Raw genomic sequence first — 18,451 nt, forward strand, 5'->3', positions numbered from 1 at the left:
AATAGCTGCCTATTTTAATCACAGACATTTCCTATTTGCAAATCATGTATGAGGCATTAAGAATATCTCAAGGGATTTAATTGGAAATCTAATTAGTAAACTGCTTAATTTTCATACTTTATTGTGCACCTTTCAAAAAGATATCTAAGTATTTAAAGTGGCCAAATCACCACAATTCTTTTGACATGCTTCTTTACTTATTTTTGTAGTATTAGTTAATTTATTTATTGTACTGGTCCTTGGGCTTGAACTCATGGCCTGGGTGCTGTCTCTAAGCTTTTTGGCTCAAGGTTAGTGATGTACCCTGAGCCACAGCTCCACTTCTGACTTGGTCGTTAATTGGAAATAAGAGTCTCGTGGACTTTGCTGTCTATTCTAGCTTCAAACAGTGATCCTCGGATCTCAGCCTTCTGAGCAAGTAGGATTACAGGTGTGAGCTACCAACCTCCAGCAACATGATCATTTTTAAAAGTGGAAATCATGATACTAATGACAGATATTTAAAACAAGATTATCAGTACACAGTGAAGACATAAAGAAAAATTTATCAGCTATCCTGGAAATTCAGATCATAGCACATAATATTTTTCTACATAGAGAAATGTTGCTCTCATGAAAGCCTTCAACCTTGCAAAAACATAAAAGTTTGCTTGCAAGATATCAATCCAATTTAATAGCGATTGAATCTAGGGTAGCTATAATGAGTGGAATTTCCTTATTAAAAACAGTTGGAGAAGGAAGAAGAGAAGGATAAGAAGAAAGCAGTGAGAAGAGGAGGGGAAAGCAGCCTCTCAATTCTGTTCCTTCTGGGTCCACCCAAATATATTTTAATGGATTCTCCTCTATGCAGTGAACTCTCCCTGGCTCCAGCATGTTGTAGCAAGCTGAATAAAACCATCTCTTCCCGTTCATTCTTTGCTCCAATGCTCACTGCACTTACATGAAAGATCTCTTACACCTCCTGAAAAGATTTGATATTCAGTAACTTATAAAGTGAGATTTTTAACTTTTTATAGTACCTTGTTTTTTTCTGACATAAAAATCTGAATTTATCGCTTCCTTGATAAAGCCAGAATTACAGGCTCATTTAAAACTTTTTTTAACTACATTCTTCACCTTTTGCAAACATCTTTCTTCTTTACTCTGTAGAATTGTGTGTGGACCAAGTATGACATTTGACCGATAAATATTTTCAGAGACCATGAACAGTCCTCACTTCTCAAGTGCTCAGTGAGCAAAAAAATAAAAACTAAAATAAAAAGCATACACCTGAGTCTGTAAGAAATACCTGAGAGACTAAGACCTTAAATTGCTTAGAAGATGTCTCCTCAGTCAAAATATATTGAGCATCAATTTAGTGTCTACTCCGTGACGGTGGTTCTTGCATAAAATCACTTAATGATTCCATCATTCTCACCTGACTAATACAGGGATATTATGGGAGGACAGGAGCTTTGTGAGTATAGTCGAATTCTCCCCATTCAAGAGGGAATCTCAAAGAGGCATGTCAGAAAATATTCAAACACATATTCAAGTCCTTTCTAGTTCAGGTAAGTGGGACAATTTTATAATCCAATTTTATAAAGTTCAAACATTCAGAAATTGAGTTTCACCAAGGAGTTTATTTTGCCATTCACGGGGCTATCACACCACCCCTTGACCTCCATTTCAGACTGGCCAGTAGATGGTTAATTAGAGATGATTAATTGGATGCATTAAACTTCCAAGGACAAGAGAAAGGGAACAGAATAAAAGACTACCCCAACAGAAAAAAAAAATACTTTTAAAGCCAATGATTGCCATTGACTACATATGTAATTAACTGGCCATAATGTATACCTAAGAAAAGAAAAACCAAAGGCATAATTATATACCATATCTACCAAAGGCATAATCCATGAGCTGAAGAAATTCATTGGCCTTTGTAGGACACAAGCAAGTAGTTTGATTAGTATACTGAAATGTATGTGTTATGATTACTAAAATGCTATAGAAAATGACTTCTTTATTCTTATAAATGTTCTTGTGGACATATTCTTTATCTTTCAATAATCTGACACTGAATTACCTGAACTTAACACTTGTAAAGTCTTGGCTGTCATTTCCATGATAATAGTTTCCTACAAGCCATTAAATTTCAGAAAGCCTTCCTCTCCTTCAGAGGAGCAGGCAGGACCTCTGCATTTACCAAGTCTGGTATATTGCCTCAAACATAGCCTCAGCTAGACTGTTAACTGCAGGGCAGCTAAAGAGCAAGATCCACAGAGGAAAATTCCAGAATAACTCTATGGTACCAGAGGACAACATCGATTATGGAGTTTCTGGGAAAGAACTAGTTAGAGAGAATTGCGAAGAATGGACACCGAAGAGACAAATCTATCAACACACGACTTTATTTACTTTTCAGTTTTCATCAATAATAAATTTTGGTTGCTACTATATACTAACACATTAAAGTTTCAAATATGCAAGACTATATATCTAAACCCATCAGCTACCTTTGGTATATTTTGATAGGCAAGCAAATTCTTCATGAACAATCAACTGTTGCTAGAATCCATCCTGAAAGTTACTTTTAAATCAGAAGTATGCTATCTGAGATGACAATGTATTATTAATGAATAATTGGTTATACTAGGGTAGTCATCTCAAATGATAGAAGGGGAGAGAAAGACTCAGCCACAGAAATGCCTTTAGTAGGAATCTGACAGCGGGGGATGATGATGATGATGATGATGATGATGATGATGATGATGATGATGATGATGATGATGATGATGATGATGATGATAGGAAAGTTAGAGATCAAGCATTCAAGTTTACTAGTTTGAGAACTGTGCAATAAATAGTGAGATTATTTTAATCTGAAGTTGAATTTCTGAATATCACATTACTTCTACTTCACAAAGAGTTTTGGGATAAAAGCCAGATCATGAAGCAATTACCAAAATGACTGTTTAAAAGTCTCACTGATTAATTAAAAATGGAATCTTTTCTCCACTTCTCCTTTCACTGATGCAGAGATCTCAAGAAAGTGGCCTTCTGTCCACAAACATAATTTTTGAAGATGAATAACAGAACCCCAAATTACTTAATTTTTATTTAAAACGGTTGTCTGGTCTCAATTAGGCATGCTTATTATTTGCCTATAATTTCTTTCTATTAAGACCTAGCTTAGATTTCAAGTTCAGAACACTTGCACAATAATATATGAAAATTACTTGTAGAAGAACTTGTTTATGGCTTCAGATTTAATTTTAGCTTTGATGGTAATGCCAGTGATTAGCTACGTGAAGTGCTATTAGGTGCAGCAAGCTTGTTGCAAATATTTCTTAAGAGATAAAAGGAGAAATACCAAAATAAATTCTTCAACCTGGCAATTACAAAAAGAGGGTCTCTTCATCACTGGCAAAAGTATCCTCAGCTCAGCTCATCAAACAAAATAAATATACAAAATATATCCGTGTGTCTTGACACTGGCTTCAAAATTGCCCTAAGTATTACCTACCAATGATAAAATTAAGAAAACCATTTGGCACAAAAGCACCTTGAATTTCTCTGTCGAAGGCTGACCTCAAAATGATGAAGGGGTGAAGACATTTAGGGGGTTTTCTTTGACATAGGTTAACATTTAGGACCAGAATTTTCTGACAGGAAGAAGCACCAATTTCAATCTGCAGAAGCAAAATAAAATAAGCCACTGGGGTGTGAAATGTGTCTTCCCACGGAAGCCTCTTATTTCTGTGGTACTGAGCCCACTCTGTAAGACAATAAAATGTGTGCGTGTGTGCTCTACTTTAAAACCATCCAGCCATGACTGCATTAATTGTAAGGCTTCACTGACTTTATTTTCACTTTGAATATTTTCTTAAATTATCAGTTCAGGTGTTTTCATTTTGCAGAATCTTATTGGTCATATAGCTTAAGCATAAATCTCGGAAATGTTACTTTCAGAGAGAAAATGGCATGAATATTTCACATACTTACTCAGCAGCCGTCTGACAGGTCTGGTAATTTCAGTCGGTATTTACAGTATATTCTCCTGCAAGAGACAAAATAAATTTGTTTTCCCCATTCAGTATAATTTAGTTTTATAAGAATGCAGTCTCATGAAATATCACACGGCAGTTGATGGTGAAAAGTACAAAGGAAAATAAACCTTTCCTCGCTCAGGTGTATTAACTCTCACACAGCAAAGGAAAGAAAAGAAATGAGTTTATTACCCAAAAGAGAATGAGCGAGAGAGAAAAACATTCAAAAATAGCCCCAGATTGAGAAGGAAAAAGATCATGTGGGTCTTAAGAAGTTACGTAACTCCAATGACATTCAGTGTCAGTGTTAGTAGAAGATGAAGTGTGTAAATACGTGAGTTTGACATTTTAAAGATGCCCTGAAGCTTAAGGAATTAGCACCACGGCTGACACACAGTGAACTCAATAAAATGTGAGCAGCCGACAGTCCACGCCAACCTTTCCTGACTTCCGTTCACTCTTTCCGCCAGCCGGAGTTCTTTGTCTATACACTTAAGGTTAATCGGTGGTTATGCTTTGGATGACAGTCTGCCTGTGTCCTGCCTGTGTCCTCTCTAATGATTGATTTATCTCAGAGTTGGCCAGTGAATCACAGCCACTTATTTTTGTCAATTGCTTGGCCTTCAGACCAGTGTCTGTGATTTGCACACTCACTTTTGTAAACCTTAGCAATGGTTCAGACTTACAGAATGGCATGTGCTGATAAAATGTACAAATCTACCTGGAAGGAAAAAGTGATTAAATATTTGTGTGTGTGTGTGTGTGTGTGTGTGTGTGTGTGTGTGTGTGTGTGTGTGTGTGTGTGTGTGTGTGTGTGTGTGTGTGTGTGTGTGTGTGTGTGTGTGTGTGTGTGTGTGTGTGTGTGTGTGTGTGTGTGTGTGTGTGTGTGTGTGTGTGTGTGTGTGAACCCATACTAAGGCTTGAACTCAGGGTTTGGGGGCTCTCAAATGGCTTTTTCCCTCAAGACTGGCATTCTACCACTTGAGCCACAGCTCCACTTCCAGCTTTTTGCTGGTTAATTGAGATTAAGAGTCTTGGGAACCTTCCTGCCTGAGCTGGCTTTGAACTGCAATCCTCAGATCTCAGCCTCCCAAGTAGCTAGGATTACAGGCATGAACCAATAGAGCTTGGTGAAATAATTCTGAATGTTGCCTCTGCGTGAATAGTAGTTAAGGTATTGAGCCACGTTAGATACTGTTTATTATCTAAATGTCTATTAAAAATAAGGAAGCAAATGAGACAGAGAAAGAAATCAAACCAAGTTAGGAATCATGAGGCCATTAGGTCAAGAAGAGAATGCCGACTAGAAGGTACCATAGCAGTTACTCTATTCTTGAAATTTTCTTGACATCATGCAAAAAGTGCTGGATTTAGAAGTCTAGTCATCCTATATTTTCTCTCATAAACTCGGTCAAGTCTCCTAATGTTTTGCAACTTAATTTTCAACATAGGCAAAATGAAAATAATCATCTGTTCTGAAAATTTCAGGGTTGTCCAATAATTTGAGATAATACACGTGGATATGGAAAGGATTCATGAATGCTGAGCATGATATAATTATAAGCAATTATTACCGGCATCAGTGATATTAATGATTTTTTCTCCAGGAAAAGAACAAAGGTATGTCATTCACATGAGTGGACTCCACCATGGAAATAGGGAGAAAAATGAGACATTCTAAAAGACCCTCCCGTCGCTGCTTTGTGCCAGCCTCTTCATTTCCTTTCTCTCATTTCTAAGTTAAGGTTGATTATCATGACGTATCAAGATAGCGAACAGTGATTGAACAGGCACAGCTTTCATAGGCTGGCCGAGTACGAAGTAGATGGAGTGTTCTCCTTTGATGTTCCCGTTCTACTGTGCCGTTCGGAAGCCAGCGCCACCGTTCAGCAAGCTGATGGGACGGGAGGCCAGCCACCCTGCCCTCTCTCTCCATTCCACGTGAACAGCTTCTGCCTCCTCTCCTAGACCTTCATCTCCCAGCGCTCGAGAGGCTGCTCTGTCATCACTCAGCATGGAGGGAACACATTTTGAAAGCCAAGCACAAAATGACTAACCTAGCACCTGCCCTGGATGAGATGATCTGTCTCAGCACAGGGGCTCCCACCGAGGCTGGGGGAGTCTCCAGGAACAGCATCCTGCCCGTCACTCCCTGGAAACCATCCTTACCTGCTCTGCTTGCCTCTGGCCACAGCCTAACAACAAGCCACACACCACTCTAGCCTCCGTACAGTTGATGAGTTTCAAGGGTGTATTTCAGTCACATTTTTACCGATAGGAAATTATCTTCCTGCTATTGGAGAAGTTGACTCCAATCTCAAAGAATAGCACCTATAAAGAACTTCTCCGTGGTATTTAAATGTCTCAGATGGATCATCAAGAGAGGGGGAGGGCTAGCATGGAAAGGAACATTAACCACGAGAATGTGCTTCACAGGCCGATTAGCATGATTTAAATTTCTGAGTAGTTCCCCAAATTTACTGATAGACTCGTTTTCACTAATTTTCTATCCATGGGATACAAGTAAGAATTTTGAATCCACATTTTCTGGTTAGTGTCAACATTTCAACAACTCTGGTCCTTAAAGGAGTAAGAGGCTTAAGTAGAAAATTGTAGAGGAACTTAAGGGAGAGAAAATACATAGGAAAGAAAGTATTTGAGTGTGAATTCCCCAAGGACTTACTTTCTGCACTGGAAAGGCAGTGTGGTAATGGGTAAAATGTGAGGAATTAGGGGTGGATCTCAAGTGACAGAATGATTTAAGAGAATACTAACCCGCTTTAAGGCTTCATAAACTGAATAATGGTGAAATGTAGGCACTGTGAATTTCAAGGGACCTAATCTGAGGTCATACGAAGAAAAATCTAGCATGAAAGGCTATGTAAGGAACAATTTCTCATCTCTGATTAAAGATTACCACAGAATTCCAATCCTGGTATACATATATTAAAATACCATTAATTCCATTGCATTGGTATATATTAGATTTTTATTTCATCTACACAAAGAAATTAAGGCCTCAAAAGAATATTTGTCAAAGGGGTGACCCAAGACAACAATGATACTCACAAGATACTATGTTGGAAATGGAAATGAACTTTACAATTTTGGGATGGGGGGCTGAGGGGGGCGAGGAGGGGGAGAGAAGTGGGGGAGGGGGAAAAAGTGGAGAAAAAAGGAGGGGGTAACAATGTTCAACAAGAAATGTATTCATTCTTTTACTTATTTAACTATAAACCCTCTGTACAAAACCTTTACAACAAAATAAAATATGATAATAAAAATGAATATTCGTAAATAGACAACCAAGCCTATTAAGGTAAAACTAAATTGCAATATAATATAATGCAGATTTTTAAAATAATTCTATATAGATAGATCTCATATTATTTGTGTATGGTGATATATATATACATATATGTAAATCCATATAGGTTGACACATGCATATAAATGCAAAAATGAACAGGATTTGTTATCAAATAATATGACTTTCCCAAGCTTTATCAAAATTTCAATGGAACTTGGAGATGAGCTACTTCTCAAACCTTTTCTCTTTGTCTGCTCATTCCCTGTCTAATAGCAGTAATCTGATAAAAATGGAAATGTATATTATTCTCCTTTAACTGCCTCATCACAAACAAGTAAAAGTCAAAGGTTTATTTTTTAATATAGTTCCATGGCTGAAACTCCAGCCACAGGGAGGAAAGATGGACTCCACTCCGTGTAAGGCAGGAGATACTCAGCAGACTTCGGACCTGGCACTGCTGTTGCTCCAGCAAGGATGGGTGTTTGGTTGATTCCTTGCCTGCTTTTTCATTTCACGAGCTTGTATGTTTTCTTCTCTTTCCCCTAATCAGCTCTTTGTGAGTTCACAGTATTAGAAGTAGGCCTACATTTTCTATTTCCATTGTCCTTATAATTTAGGAATAAGTGACTTTTTCTACATGGAATGCATTTCAATGGACAAGATTCAGGAGAGAGAGAGAGAGAGAGAGAGAGAGAGAGAGAGAGAGAGAGAGAGAGAGAGAGAGAGAGAGAGAGAGAGAGAGTGTATTTACAAAGATAAGAAATCCAGATTTTAATTAATTTTTCTTACTTGTTTAAGGGTCCTGTCCCTTTTGAGGTTGGGAAGTAAGATGCACAGAGCCTCACAACGCAGGGATATGGAGGTGACGGTGACACTCAGGTCCCCTCAATATTTCCTTTTGGAATCCTTGGTCAGCAGCACTTTGCTGTCTTTTTCTTGGTGTCTCATGAAGCTCTGACTGGTAGCGCTATTTTCTGTGGTCATCAGTTTCGGCATCTCAGTGAGAACAGACATCACCCTGATATTTCCTCGGTACATATATTTACATTCCACTCCATTTGGTGCCCATCCTCTTATTTCTGCCCACTTCCTCATTGCTTGGGCACAGAGAAATCGTTACATCTAATCAATGCCATTCTCAAGCTCAAGGGAGACTTCTAGGAGAATTATACTTCCAACTGTTCAGTCTTGCTTTCATGTTAAGGTTGCTTGAAATAACTACATGTCTTCTGTCTTTAAAATCTAGCTGTAGGCTCTTCTATGTCCTGGACCATCCCAGTGTAGGAGGCCCTCCTCCCCAGAGATTACACAAGAGTTAGAGAAAGGAATTAAGGTCTCCATTATCTGCTTTTACCACCCTATTATCAAATTCCTTCTCTTCTTCCATTCTGACGCTCAGTTATACCTTCTCCTTTGTTGAGACAAGTGATGAAACTCTTATTCTCACATAGTCTCCAATGTTCTTTTTAATCTTATATTTGGTGGTGTTCTTCTCCTTAACTCTAGTAAGTTATAAGTCACACATATACCTACATGTGCACACACAGATGTATGTGTATATGTAGATACAATACACATATATTCAAGACAGACTTTTTTTCATTTGACACATATGCAAAGCCATGACAATGCTGATTAATTGAAGATAAGAGTCTCATTGTCTTTTCTACATAGGCTGGCTTTGAACCTCTATCCTTATAACTCAGCTATCCGAGTAACTAGGATTACAAGAATGCGCCACCAGCCCTCAGCTCTAAAAATATTTTGGCTGGGATTAGAAAGTAGAAAATTTAAGATTTCTTTTTGTCAAGAATTTTTTAATCAAAATTCATGACAGTTATAAAAATATTCTCATGATCTTAGAATAGAACACAATTATAGTCTTTGAGAATCAGCCATCTGGAAATGATAGTAGTATACACACCTGAGAAAGTTAGAACTCCAGACACCTAAAGACTTGTTCTAGATTTGTTCTTTTCTATACAACTTTGAAAATCAGGTGACATTGCTATGGCTCTTGTCTTCCTGAATCTATTTTTCTAAGAAATAAAAGAAACTCTACAATTTTTCCCTCTCCCATTAGAAATTATATATGTAATGGTGTCTATTACTTCATAAAGCTCTTAATAAAGTCAAACAAAAAATACATGTGAACAAATTTATAAAAGTCGAGCCTAATAAAAATGTTAGTAAGGATAAATTCTTCATAACATGATGTTACACATGTTCCATACATAAATTATCTTACCAATTCACAACTACCCAGATCAAGAGTATTTTCCTAATTTTGGTAATAAAATTTCAGACAAACAGTAATCAATTATTATAGAAAACATTATAAAACATCTCTTTATTCATTCTAAGAACATATTAACCCCAAAAAATAGCATAGTCAAAATCTGAGATTAGAACAGTGACTTGGGAATTTAAAATACATAAAATCCACTATTATTCCTAAAGTTTGGGTTTGTATCAAACACAGAGTCAGCCACTTTGCCTTGGAAATACAAGAAGCATAGGCGAACACAACACTCCCGTAGGTTCACAATGGAGACAAGAGGCAGATTGAAAAGAGGAATATAAGTTTGTCAGTATGTGTATTTCATATAGACAGACAGACAGACAGACAGACAGACAGACAGATAGATAGATAGATAGATGAGAGATCTGATAGCAAGTACTCAGGAGACCCTCACAAAAGCAGCCAGCTCCTAGAGATACAGCTATGAATCAAAGTCACCTTTAACAACCAACTGGACATTGTTAGAGAAATCGGAAGGCAACAGAAAAGGACTTTGAGTCTGTGTGAGAAGCAACCTGGAGAGAAGGTGAAACAAATGGTGAGTGAAGATTAGTTAGAAAAGGTCACTGCTGTAAGGGCCTCAGGGACTGTCAGGGATGGGGGTCTAAGATGGCTTCAGTGGTCAACTCCCGCTCGCCCTGACAGGGTGGCCTTAATCTTTGTGAATCTATGCTCTGCCTGCAGGTAGATGAAGAAGCTTCGGAGCTCTCTCCTTCCTTTCACCCCCTTCAACTCTGCTTTCTAATTCTCTTCCTCACAATGGTTTTATGTGTTTCAAGGAGCTGTACACTCATCTCTCTACACTCAAATGTTGCAAATGAAAATAAGGTTTTAATTCATTAGATCAACAGGTCAGAAGATTGACTATCTAGCAAATATCTAATACAAAACATAAAATTTCAACCTATCTCCAAGAAGAGAAATGATGAGTTATGGATGGCAGTCTTCATGTTAAGGAAAAGCGGATCAATTCACCACTTTCACAACTCTGAATGGAGGTGAGAATAGATCGTGCCTCCAAGGTTGCCAGAATGTGAACAAGGAGCTCCAAGCAAATGGAAGAAGGCACTTGTGTGGTGGCTGTACACAAGAGTTCTCTTGAGGGCAGATTGCTTTCCCTGGATATGTGTGTGTGTGTGTGTGTGTGTGTGTGTGTGTGTGTGTGTGTGTGTGTGTGTGTGTGTGTGTGTGTGTGTGTGTGTGTGTGTGTGTGTGTGTGTGTGTGTGTGTGTGTGTGTGTGTGTGTGTGTGTGTGCGTGCGTGCGTGTGTGTGTGTGTGTGTGTCAATCTGCATTGTTTCTTCATGCCAGGATATAGACGGTCTTCCAGAATGGAACATCACTGCAACACAGTACCAGAGAAAGGCTACTTGAAAAGAAAATCTTTTTCTTTTGGTTGATGATGTGGGGGACTTCTGTGCATGGCTGCTTTGGAGCTTAAGGCCCCTTCTGGGCCAGAGCTGTTAGGTTCTAACTCATAAAGATTCTACTAGCACCCACATCCCTTCAGGGCCATGACAAAGCCCTGAGTACATCAGCCTTTGCAGGCCTATCTGAATCACAGCCGTGGGGAAGATGCTCCCCTTGCATTCAAGTTTGTGTTTGTTGGGCGTTTTCCTTTCAATAGGATGGTGCAATTACATGTGTGCTCACGTTTTTTGTTGTTGGTGGTGGTGGGGTTTTTGTTTGCTTGTTTTTTACAAAATATTCTAGTGACTCTCCTTTTATTCCATGACAAGTAAATCAGTCCCTTAAATAAGCCTTTATGTGAGAGTTTGCAAATTGCTTGGCTAAATTCCTTCATCTCACTTCTTCACCATTCATACCAACTGCCAGCAAACTCCACTTCAAAAGATTTTTCACATTTTCAGAGAGAGAATGAGTGAGTGAGAGAGAGAGCGTGTGTGAGAGTGAGAAAGAGTGAGAGAGAGGGAGAGGGAGAGGGGGGGAAGAGGAGAGAGAGAGGAGAGATTGCCTCTCCCATCGTGATGGGCCCTGAAAGAACTGAAGCGCTGAGAACAAAGCCTTGCTGTTTGGAATATTGTGTACGAACCCCGATCAAGGTGAAAATGGTGTACGAACCCCGATCAAGGTGAAAACGGTGTACGAACCCCGATCAAGGTGAAAATGGTATATGACCCCGATCAAGGTGAAAACAGTGGATGAACCCCGATCAAGGTGAAAACGGTGTATGAACCCCGATCAAGGTGAAAACGGTGTATGAACCCCGATCAAGGTGAAAACGGTGTATGACCCCGATCAAGGTGTGCCGGAGGATCTCCCTAAGCGAGCGCCCTGTGCAACCCTCTCCTCCACGCAGCTACATGGGCGAATGAACACACACCTGTGTACAGTGCACTCAGGCCTGGGTGGAGGCACGGGAGCCCAGGGGCTCAGCACTTCCCCTGGACATCCCCAGGAGGGAAGGTCAAGGTGCACTAACGACTCCAGGAGGGACACTATGGCCCCTGGGCACGATGGAACAACCCACTGGCCCAGCCACACCAGCCTTGGCATGACTGAAGAGCAGGGCATTGACCCTCCAGACTCTCCCGGCCCTGACTCCCCACAGGACAGAACACCCACGCAGTGTGAACAGGATTGACCTTTTGTAAGCCAGCTTAGCATTTCCCTAGCAGAATGCTCAGTGCAGATCTCAAAGCTGCAAAGGATCCTGTCACTGTCTTTGGATCTCACCCCAACATTGTTACTGGTTTTAGGCTGGCCATAATACTACAACAGTGGAAGATGGAATAGACAGACAGACAGACAGACACGTGTGTGTGTGTGTGTGTGTGTGTGTGTGTGTGTGTGTGTGTGTGTGTGTGTGTGTGTGTGTGTGTGTGTGTGTGTGTGTGTGTGTGTGTGTGTGTGTGTGTGTGTGTGTGTGTGTGTGTGTGTGTGTGTGTGTGTGTGTGTGTGTGTGTGTGTGTGTGTCTATAACTACTTTTAGCTGCTGGAGGCATATTACCCAGGTCTGGCTGGGTTTTATCTCACTGTGTAAGGAAGGGTACTATGTCTGATAAGGATGTTAAAATCTCATTTTCAGAATAACAGACCCAGATTAACAGACCTCTCTGCCCTAGTAACACTGGAAAAATATGCCCGGAGGTGTTAGTGGTGGCAAATAAGGATCTAGAGTCATGAAAAATTTCAAAACTTTGTTAGTAACTCAAAGTACTGAGCAACAGACCACTGCCCCTGTGATAAGAAGTGATTACAAGAATAGCTTGGATGAGTAAGTCTGCATATGGTGTGTGACAGCAGGATGTTTATGTGGGTACCCAACCGCACACTTTGTTTAGATAATGTGCATTTCCTCAGGTGAGGCATGAGGACTGTGAACCTATAAGCTACCTTAGTGACTTAATGTAGCACGAATTTCCTGCGCTTTCTGAAAGTACTGCTGCAGGGCCTCAATTCTGATCCTGATTCCCAGCCCTCACACATCCAGCATCGATACATTGATTAGAATACAGTCAAGGGGCTGGGAAGGTGGCTCAGTGGTAGAGTTCTTGTCTTGCACACATGAGGCCCTGAGTTCGATTCCTTAGCACCACATAAGCAAAGAAAAGCTGGAAGTGGCGCTGTAGCTCAAGTTGTAGGGTTCTATTCTTGAGCTAAAGAGCTGAGGGACAGCGCTCAGGCCCAGAGTTCAAGCCCCACAACTGATTTTTAAAAAAAGAATACAGTCATACAGTCAACATGAAATTAGGGAAAATATCAGAAAGCATGCCTAAAAGGATTTTTGTTCTCTCCTCTTTTATCAAAAACCCAGTGGCACTTTTCTAAGAGAAATAAAAGACGAATAAGAGACACAAGAAATTATCTTCACATCACCAAGAAGCAGGATATTGTGTTGAGCCACTGAGTTTAGGGTTGATTTCTTAGATAGAGTTGTTATGAAATGGATGCAAAGTATAAGGGAAACTTAGACTTAGATAATATAGAGGAAGTAAAGAACTAAGAATGACTTCTGAGTTTGAGTAGTATCTATTATCTATCTATCATCTATATATCATCTATCCATTATGTATCAATCAATTATCTTATCATCAATCAGTCTGTATACTTATCTGCCTCATATCCTCTCTCCCTCCCTGTCAATCTATGTTTTTTAATCTCTTAAGTATTTGCTATGAAAAATCAACACAAGTATGGTGGTGCACTCCTGTCATCTTAACACTTGGGAGACAGAACAGGAGGATTCAAGTTCAAGGTCAACCTGGCCACCTAATAACCTGTCTCGAAATAAAAATGTAAAAGCAATCATCACAAATGATTGCTTTGGGAAACTGTGCAGCATCACTGCATTCCGTAAGTGATCTGGGGAAATACCTGATGTGACAAGACAGGTGGACAAGTCTAGCAGGTCCATCTCCTGAGCTCTGGCACACTTCTGGCATAAAGGGGGGGCATTCTGCAGATCCAAAACTACCAAGGAGTGTCTTCCTGTACACCACAGAGATAATAACCTTCCATAGATACACGTGCATACATATATTTATAGACTATCTTATTCTCCACATTAATTTTGAAAATAGCTATTATTTGGAGTCTATATTAAACCTTACTAATTCAACGGGGGCTAACTGACAAGAGAATATCATTACATCAACTGTTCCTATGTAATGAATAACAAACAGAGTTTTATAGTCATTATTCTATAACAATAGTTGATGATTTGCTCAAATGAATATACATATCCCTTTTCTTTCTTCCTTCCCCCCGCCCTTTTTTTTTGATTGGCCATGGGCTTGAACTCTGGGCCTGGGCGCTGTCCCTCAGCACTTCAGCTCAAGGCGAGTGCTCTACCACTTGAGCCACAGCACCACTTCTGGCTTTTTTCTGCTTATGTGGTGCAAGGAATCGAACCTAGGGCCTCATGCATGCAAGGCAAGCGCTCTACCACTGAGCCACCTTCCCAGCCCCTTCTTTACCATTTTTAAAATACACACATTCCCTATTATATTGCATGTGCAGCTCTATTTGATGTCATTTGGTCTTTTTACTCTTGTTTTGCTTCTCTGTAGGGGCATTTTGATACTTCACACATAAAGTAACCTCCATGTACACATGAGAACCATTAAGAAAATGGCTCTGTATGTCCGTGTACCTGTGTGTCTGTATGGGCATAAAAATGTAGACTTAAACACCTTTCAATTACTGCAGCCTAGTAAACCTAACAATATTTTTGCACAAAAATATCTCCTAAAACTCTCTCTCTCATCTCTCCTCTAAAACTTCCTCTGAAGTATTGTTTTGATACTATGATATCATTTCTTCAAATAAATCCTAATAGTTCTGTTACCCATATCAACGATGATCTTATGTCTACACTGCCATCACAAAAATACACTTGGTGTGTTTTTAATACCAGTGGCTTTTTATTTTATGTTTTGTGCTGTGCTGTGGCTTGTACTCAGGGTCTCATGCCTCTTGTTTAGCTTTCTTGCTCAAAACCGGTACTCTACCACTTGAGCAACATCTCCACTTCCAGTCTTTGGCCGGTTAGAGATACAAGTCTAGATTTGTCTGTTCAGGCTGGCTTTGAATCAAGATCTTCAGATCTTAACCTCCTAAGTAGCTAGAATTACAGATGTGAACCCCTGTTGCCAGTAGCTTTAAGGTAATCACGTTTCTAATACAATTAAACTCATCAGTCTAATAACCTTTTCTGACAAATAAGAAAGAGGTACTCTGCACATCAATGAGGCTAAGAAACCAACAGTTTCCTTCAGGAATGCACAGCCCTTTGGCTGCTGTTGTTTCTTGTTATTGTTGCTGCTGACAAGCTATAAATATTCTCAAAAGTAAGTGTTTTCATGTTGCCTCAAAAACTATGGCCAAAAAAAAAAATCAAGAATAAAATACTAAGATAACATGCCTTTTCAAATAAATTTTGCTATCACATTTGACAGCTTAATTATACTGTTGTCCTTTGCATTTCCTGTTGCTTTCATACTTTAGTGTCCCAGTTGATGGGTTTCCATAAAGTGATAGTTTGCAGTGTTTTTTTGCAGAACGAAATCTTCTCTAAGTTTCTTCTTGTGCTAGATAAGTTCAATCAACAACAACCATATGTTAAGAACTTTGAAATTTGCTTGTTAGAATCAACAATTTCTGAAAGCTCTATTCTTGTCTATACATTGCTCATGCCTGCAAATCAAAGAGCATCCAGAGTAGAAAGAGAAGTTAGAGAAATAACAGTGCCAATTTAGAGAAATAGCTATGCTAATGGAGGAAAATGTGTCCAGCTGTCAATACAATTTGGAAATGGTTATGTACAGTTCTCTTTCCAGCACCAATTACCTATGCTTTAGAAAAAAAAAAGAAATATCTGTCCTGTCTCATCTCTTGTCAAATGCACCCATCTCAGCATCCAAACACAACCGTGGATTATAGAAGCATAAAATTGTTTGAATATTGCTTTGTGTTCTTTAATAACTGCTCATTGCTGTCAAACTTTAATTCATGGGAAAGGCATTCGTTTTAGCTGACCCAAGGGATAACTAAAACCCCCTCTATATATCACAGGAAAAAACATGGAAGAATCAAATCTGAGAAGACAAATATTCCAGCTCTTGTCCCCCTGAGATGATAACTCTATGATCTGCTATTCTAGCTGCCTTTTCCATGCCTTTAAAGTAGTTTTTGTGATGTTGACAAAAAGCAGCAGAAAAACTTAGGCTGGGGCCTTCTAGTTGTTTTCTTGCTTTCTTTTTAAATTTAATTTTATTGTTAAGGAGATGTACAGAGGGGTTACAGTTACCTAAGTAAGGTAGTGAGTACATTTCTTGTTGAACTTGTTACCCCCTCCCTTGTTTTTTTCCCCACTTTCCCTTCCCCCTTCCAGTCTCCCTCTCCAAGTTTTATAGTTCATTTCCTACATATTGTCTTGTGAAGATCGCTGCCACTTTGGTTCACCCTTTGTCCTTTGCCTCACCATTTTGCTGTTCCCCTTCCCTTCCCTAATTCAGATAAACGTATATACAATACCCAGGGCACCAAAATTAAATACAGTGACAACAGGCGATAAACCATAGTGGGGAAAAACACAAAAGAAAAAAAGAAACCACACAGCACATTAAAAACAACAACAAAGAAAAACTCCTTGTTTCCATGTCTGGGAGTTCTATTCACTTAGCATCATCTGCTCATCTGCTAGAACTAGCCTAGACATGTACTAATTATTATAAATGAGGGAAAACATAGGATCTATGTTTCTTTGGCTCTGGCTTACTTCACTGAATATGATTTTTTTCCAAGTCTTTCCATTTCCTTACGAGTGGGGTGATGTCATTCTTTCTGATGGAAGCACAGCATTCCATTGTGAATATATACCACTTTTTCTTTATCCATTCTTCTACTAGGGGGCATCTGGATTGGTTCCCTATCTTAACTATGGTAAATAATGCTTCAATAAACATGGTTGTGTTGGTAGCTTTAGTGTGGCCTTGTTTGGGGTTATTTGGATAAATGCCCAGAAATGGAATTGCTGGGTCATACAGGAGCTCTATGTTTAATCTTTTGAGGAGCCTTCAAACCACTCTCTAGCTCACACTCCCACCAACAGTGTAGTAGCATACCCTTTTGGCCACATCCCCACCAGCATCTGTTGTTATTAGATTTCTTGATAATGGCATTCTAACTGGAGTGAAATGGAATCTCAAGGTTGTTTTGATTTGCATTTCTTTTATGGATAGAGAAGTTGGGCATTTCTTCATGTGTCTATTGGATTCTTATTTTCTCTTCAGAGAAGTTTCTCTTTGAGTCTTTAGCCTACTTATTAATGGGGTGGTTGTTTCTTTGAAGATTTGTTTGGGGGGCATTTAACTTTTTGAGTTTTAAGTATATTTTAGATATGAGACCCAGGTCTTTTCTTTCTGCTGAGGAAAACTTTTCTACATTCTAGAACTTGAGCATGCATGTATTATCTCTTGGGGGATGCATAAAGACACAGGTTCCTGGGTTCCAACTCCAAAATTACTGAGTAAGCAATTCTGAGATGAGACTCAAACATTTGTATTTCCAACAAGTTTTGCAGGAGTAACACTGCTGAGAGCTGGAGGCCACTCAAGAAGACCAGTGAGAAGAGAATTCTACTATTGCAGAAAGCACTTTGGCTAATGCCATTTCCCAACTACTAACTGGGGAGTTTTGACCAATTTCTATATTCTCCTCCTTAAAATAAATTTTTAAAAAGCTGAGCAGTTACCATTGTCATCCTACTTACATTAGAGTGAAGAATGAGGAAAGAAATAATTGCCTTTTCCTAGGAAGGAAGGAAAGGAGGGAGGGAGGAAGGGAGAGAAGAAAGAAGGAGTGGGCTGGGCAGGTGGCTCAGTGGTAGGGTGTTTGCCTTGCATGCATGAGGCCCTAGGTTTGATTCCTCAGCACCACATAAGCAAAAAAAAGAAAAAAAGCCAGAAGTGGCGCTGTGGTCCAAGTGGTAGAGCGCTAGCCCTGGGCTGAAGCGCTGAGGGACAGCGCCCAGGCCCAGAGTTCAAGCCCCAGGACCAGGACCAACAAAAAAAAATTTTTTTAAATAGGGGGGTGGGGGGAGGATGGGATGGGAAGGGGAAACAAAGGAGGAGGCTACAATGCTTGATAAGAAATGTACTCATTATCTTGCGCATGTAATTGTAACCCCTCTGTACAGTATTTTCACAATAAATAATAAAGAAAGAAGGAGGGAAGAAAGAAATGAGAAAGAGGGGGGAGAGAGGAAAAAATGAAAACTTAGTTTCAATGGCACAAAGACACCTCAAATGATGACAGTAAAAATAAATGCCCTTTTGTCTGAAAAG

General features: G+C 39.4%; 1 long non-coding RNA gene across 2 annotated transcripts in view; it reads right to left on the reverse strand.

The window, feature by feature from the left end:
• Positions 1-18,451, reverse strand: part of LOC138841036 (uncharacterized) — a 611,708-nt gene that overhangs the window by 396,737 nt on the left and 196,520 nt on the right. For both annotated transcript variants that reach the window (XR_011376304.1, XR_011376303.1), the window contains exon 2: positions 3,988-4,042. This is a non-coding gene — a long non-coding RNA (uncharacterized lncRNA). The remainder of the gene's footprint in view (positions 1-3,987; positions 4,043-18,451) is intronic.

Source organism: Dipodomys merriami, unplaced genomic scaffold (assembly GCF_024711535.1).
Source record: "Dipodomys merriami isolate MVZ:Mamm:240054 unplaced genomic scaffold, mDipMer1.0.p SCAF_31, whole genome shotgun sequence".
Classification (NCBI taxonomy): Eukaryota; Metazoa; Chordata; class Mammalia; order Rodentia; family Heteromyidae; genus Dipodomys; species Dipodomys merriami.